We start from the raw sequence: 6,273 nt of genomic DNA, 5'->3' as shown, positions 1-6,273 counted from the left end.
ACCAAAACTACAATATGTGCAATTTTGACCCATATTGCACTTGACCACATTTGACATATGTTAAAATATCATTTTAAAACAAAATCACTTCCCACGATTACTTTCATTCAAAAATGCCATTTAACACTTAACAAAAGTGTTTAACATCCATTTAATCCCAAATTAGTGTCATTACCAAATTCGACCCAATCAAAATCAACCCATTTTGACACAATTCATAAAAACACCCATAATCACTAATGGCTAGTGATTATATTTCCCCTAACACTAATTAACACCTAAACCAAGTATTTACATACTTGATTCATCAAAACTTGACTCAAATTTTAGTTTGACACTAAATCAAAGTCAACACCTATTTTGACTAGCAAACTTGTTCTTAAGAACATCAAAATCACCAATACACTTACAACCTAGTGATTAACACCCAAAATCATGACAAAGATAACCAATTTCGTCATCTAACCTGATAATGCTAAAAAAACATATATTTAGTATCAATATCCTTCCAATATGTAAAGCTTTTAGTTACTATTGTTCTATTTTTATGTAATATTCGTTTAAATAAATAAGTGCGAAGACAAAAGAAGAAAATGGTGATTTGAAGACGCAAATGACCAAAAAGCTAAAAAGTACAAAGTACAATCCAAGTGGTTCAATTTATTGATGAGAAATGCCAAAAAATGACAAGAGTACAAGCCGCGAAATGCAAAGTACAAGATATCTAAGCGTATGAAAAGGCGTTCGATAATTCGGAACTGAGACATAAACCGAGCATCAACGTACAACTCAACGGAGCTAAAATTACAAGTCAACTATGTACAAGAATATAATTTAATATATATATAATTATATGAAATTATATATTATTATATTATATATTATAATATTTAGCAGCCCACGTTTAACTCAATTTGGTGAGCTGGAATCCGAAGCTCCGCACTCGCGGAGCTGTAAGGCACAAAAGTACCGCACACGCGGAGCAGTCAGTCTCAAGAATTGCTTATAAAAGCCAATGAATTCAGAAAATGAAATACACACCTTTTTCTTTTCCTTTCTTTCAATCTATCGATATATATATATATATATATATATATATATATATATATATATATATATATATATATATATATATATATATATATATTTATATTTATAATTTTAATTTTAATTTAAGTTTAATAATAATTGGGTTACTGTAAGAAATGTTTTACGGGTTTTAAAGTCGGAACTCTGTCCGTGTAACGCTACGCGATTAATCACCACTGTAAGCTATGTTCTTCCTTTTTAAATTAATGTCTTGTAACTAAGTTATTATTATGCTTATTTAAGCCGAAGTAATCGTGATGTTGGACTAAATATTAAGATGGGGTTATTGGATTTTGTACCATAATTTGGGTTTGGACAAAAGACCGACACTTGTGAACATTGGACTATGGACTATTAATAGATGGGGGTATTGTCTAATTGAATGACAACTCATTGGAATCTGTCGAACCTATCTTCAAATTAGTTAATCTAATAATTATTAAATGATTATGAATGTCCTATTTAGTGACGTTTATACGACATCGTTTACAATCATTTAATTAATCAACTGGATTGGGTAATTGATTATTCATTTTGGCCAAGTGGATAAATTAATATATCATGGACTAATTAAAATAGGGGTGGGTTACATACAAGGGTAATTGGTGTAATTGTTAACAAAGTATTAAAACCTTGGATTACACGCAGTCGATAACCTGGTGTAATTATTAACAAAGTATTAAAACCTTGTTACAGTTCGAATCCCTAATTAGCTGGAATATTTGACTTCGGGAATAAGGTTAATTTGACGAGCATTTTATAATTATGACCGATGGACTATTATGGACAAAAACCAGATAGGTATCAAATAAGCCAGGACAAAGGACAATTAACCCAGAGTAATAAATTAAAATCAAAATGTCAAACATCATGGTTACTGATAATGCTAAAAACGAACATATATTTCATAGCATTATTCCTCAAGAAAGACAAGCTTTTAGTTGCAATTGTTCTATTTACAAGTGATATTCGTTTAAATAATAAAAGGTGAAGACAAAAGACAGATTCGACGAATTGAAGACGCAAACGACCAAAAAGCTCAAAAGTACAAAAGACAATCAAAAAGGTTCCAATTATTGATAAGAAACGTCTCGAAATCACAAGAGTACAAGATTCAAAACGCAAAGTACAAGATATTAAATTGTACGCGAGGACGTTCGAAAATCCGGAATCGGGACCAGAGTCAACTCTTAACGCTCGACGCAACGGACTAAAAATTACAAGTTAACTATGTATATAAATATAATATAATATATAATTAATTATATTAATTATATATATATATTATATATATATATTAAAAACCGTCGGCAGAGAAAACTCCAAGGACTGAGCTGTAAAATTAACCTCCGTGACTCGCGGAGTTTGAAGGGGATTTTGCCGCGAGTCGCGGAGCCCCAAATTTCAACTCTGGCTATAAAGCAAACCGAATTCTGATCATTTTTCATATTCAATATCTATCTCTCTCTCAATATATACGTAATATATATATATAATTTATATTTTAATTTTAAATCCTAATAATAAGGGTATGTTAGCGAATGTTGTAAGGGTGTAAGTCAAAATTCTGTCCGTGTAACGCTACGCTATTTTTAATCATTGTAAGTTATGTTCAACCTTTTTATATTAATGTCTCGTAGCTAAGTTATTATTATGCTTATTTAAAACGAAGTAATCATGATGTTGGGCTAATTACTAAAATTGGGTAATTGGGCTTTGTACCATAATTGGGGTTTGGACAAAAGAACGACACTTGTGGAAATTAGACTATGGGCTATTAATGGGCTTTATATTTGTTTAACTAAATGAAAGTTTGTTAATGTTAATATAAAGATTTACAATTGGGCGTCCCTATAAATTACCATATACACTCGATCGGACACGATGGGCGGGGTATTTATATGTACGAATAATCGTTCATTTAACCGGACACGGGAATGGATTAATAGCCACTAGAATAATTAAAACAGGGGTGAAATTACATTCAAGGGTAATTGGTGTAATTGTTAACAAAGTAGTAAAACCTTGGTTTATACGCAGTCGATAACCTGGTGTATTCATTAAACAAAGTATTAAAACCTTGTTACAATTCGAATCCCCAATTAGTTGGAATATTTAACTTCGGGTATAATAATAATTTGACAAGGACACTCGCACTTTATATTTATGACTGATGGACTGTTATGGACAAAAACCAGACGGACATATTAAATAATCCAGGACAAAGGACAATTAACCCATGGGCATAAAACTAAAATTAACACGTCAAACATCATGATTACGGAAGTTTAAATAAGCATAATTCTTTTATTTCATATTTAATTTCCTGTATTTTATATTTAATTGCACTTCTAATTATCGCACTTTTATTTATTGTTATTTAATCGCACTTTTAATTATCGCAATTTTTAATTATCGCAATTTTATTTTATCGCATTTTTATTATTCGCAATTTCATTATCGTTATTTACTTTACGCTTTAATTTAAGTCTTGTATTTATTTTATATTTTACATTAGGTTTTAACTGCGACTAAAATCTTAAAATCGACAAACCGGTCATTAAACGGTAAAAACCCCCCTTTATAATAATAATATTACTTATATATATATTTGTATTTTTATAAAAGTAAACTAATATAGCGTTGAGCTTTGTTTAAAGATTTCCCTGTGGAACGAACCGGACTTACTAAAAACTACACTACTGAACGATTAGGTACACTGCCTATAAGTGTTGTAGCAAGATTTAAGTATATCCATTCTATAAATAAATAAATATCTTGTGTAAAATTGTATCGTATTTAATAGTTTTTCCTAGTAAAATATAAACTATTTTATATACACCTCGCACGACATCAAGTATTTTTGGCGCCGCTGCCGGGGATTATCTTAAAAGCCGGAAGCGCAACGCTAATATATAAAAAAAAAAAAAGATTTTTAGTTACTTTTATTAAAAGTCGTTTTTGTAAAAATACGTTTTAATTATTCAAAAATATAAAAAGAAAAACAAAAATATATGTATTTTTAAGATTTTGTTAAATATTTAAAGTTTTATAAGTTTCTTTATTTTTATTTTAGTTTATAAAAATATAAGTTTTATTTTAAAATCTTTTATTTATCTAAAAACAGAAAACAGAAATTAAAAAAAATATATATATATATAAAAACGCGTAAAAATTTCAAACCTGTCAGCTGAATTCTGGAACCCCGCGACTCGCGGGGTTTGGTGCAATAAATGCCGCGACTCGCGGAGGGTATCTGACAGGCGACAGAAAACCCTAATCCTGCATTAATTACGGGTTATTATTAATTATAATTATTATTTAAACCTAATTATTATTATTATTATTATTAGTTTTAGTTTTATTTTTACTTTTTATTTAATTTATGTATTTAGTATTAATTAGTTTTATTAAATTGTAAAATTAGTAGTTTTATTAAATAAATAATATAAAAATAATATTTTTATAAAAATTGTACTTTTTACAACTTTTGGTATATTTTTATATTTTGTTCCTTTTTAATCGTTGTAGCGTAATATTTGTATTTTTAGCTCATATTTAATTTTAAACTTAGTTTTTGCTATAGTTATTTTTACTCCTAGATTTTTAGGCTTTGCCGTAGAATTCCTTAAGTGTTTTTTTCTTTAGACTAAGATTTAGGTGCTTTAGAATTTTGCGACGCCTTTTTAAGTTTTAGTTTCTTTTTAAGTTATTTCCATTTGGGATTTAGTTTCTCCTGTAAGCTTTAATATTTTTAGACCTTTTACTATGTATCAATTATCATTCCAATTAGTAATTTCAATTTGCGATCATAATTTTAAGTTAGTTGTAGTAATAAGGTTAGGTTAGTTAAGTATTTTTAAGTTTTTATAAGTTTCTTTTATTTTTCCGTCACCTTTTATTTTTCAACCATTTTTTCTTTTTCAACCTTTTTCGACGAACTCTTTTTCTCTCTTATTTCTCGCCATTCTAGTTTTTAGGACTTAGAATTTTTTCTACTTCTTATCTAAATTTCTTAAAATTACGAAAATTTATTTTAAGTGGTTAAATTGATAGACATCAAAATTTTCTGGTTCGTAGTAATAGTTGGATTTGTACGTGGACCGGGTTATTGGAGCCAAACAGTCCTCAATTATATTGAGACCAAACGAATCCTGCCCCTCTGCTGCATCTTTTGGCTATTCGAAACGTGGGCAAAATCAGAAAAGTCTATTGATTGGATAACTTATTATAATTTTTCTTTCCTTTTAAAAACTAATAGGATATTCAGTGAATGCACCGAGCAAGACGTTCACCACCTTTTGTACGTTCACCACCTGTAACTAGATCAAGACATCGTTTAACAAATATAACCGCCGTTGATTTTTCTTTAGAATCGTCATCTAGTCAACCAAGTACTTCAGTTCAAATTTCCGATAATCCATTTTTTGAACCCAACCTCACAATTGAGAATCCGGGGAATATTCAGGAACGGTTCGTAGATCCTGAACCATTAAACTTTCCTCCGGAACCACCAATCATTCAAACAGAGATTGTTGAGGAACGAACTATTAAATCAGAATCATCTAGTGATACCGATTCAACAAATTCAATTATGGAGAATCTGGAACCTTTAAGTATGGAAGACCGAATGAGAGCTAAACGCACTGGCCAAGGTCACGCAATTACTCATCCAGACATTAATGCGCCAGATTATGAAATCAAAGGACAAATTCTACACATGGTGACTAATCAATGCCAATTTAGTGGTGCGCCGAAGGAAGATCCAAATGAACATCTACGTACCTTTAATAGGATCTGCACACTATTTAAAATACGAGAAGTGGAGGATGAACAGATATATCTCATGTTATTTCCCTGGACTTTAAAGGGAGAAGCCAAAGATTGGTTGGAATCGTTACCTGAAGGGGCGATCGATACATGGGACGTTTTAATTGACAAATTTCTTAAACAATTCTTTCCTGCATCTAAAGCCGTAAGACTTCAAGCAGAAATTGTTACGTTCACACAGAAGCCAAATGAAACTCTATATGAGGCGTGGACAAGATATGGAAAGTTATTAAGAGGATGTCCGCAACATGGTTTAGACACCTGTCAAATAGTACAAATATTCTACCAAGGATGCGACATCACTACAAGGAAAGACATAGATATAGCAGCTGGTGGTTCTATTATGAAGAAAAC

The sequence above is a fragment of the Rutidosis leptorrhynchoides genome, chromosome 2 (assembly GCF_046630445.1).
Source record: "Rutidosis leptorrhynchoides isolate AG116_Rl617_1_P2 chromosome 2, CSIRO_AGI_Rlap_v1, whole genome shotgun sequence".
NCBI lineage: Eukaryota > Viridiplantae > Streptophyta > Magnoliopsida > Asterales > Asteraceae > Rutidosis > Rutidosis leptorrhynchoides.
The sequence above is the reverse complement of the archived record's forward strand: the minus strand, read 5'-3'. Positions refer to the sequence as shown.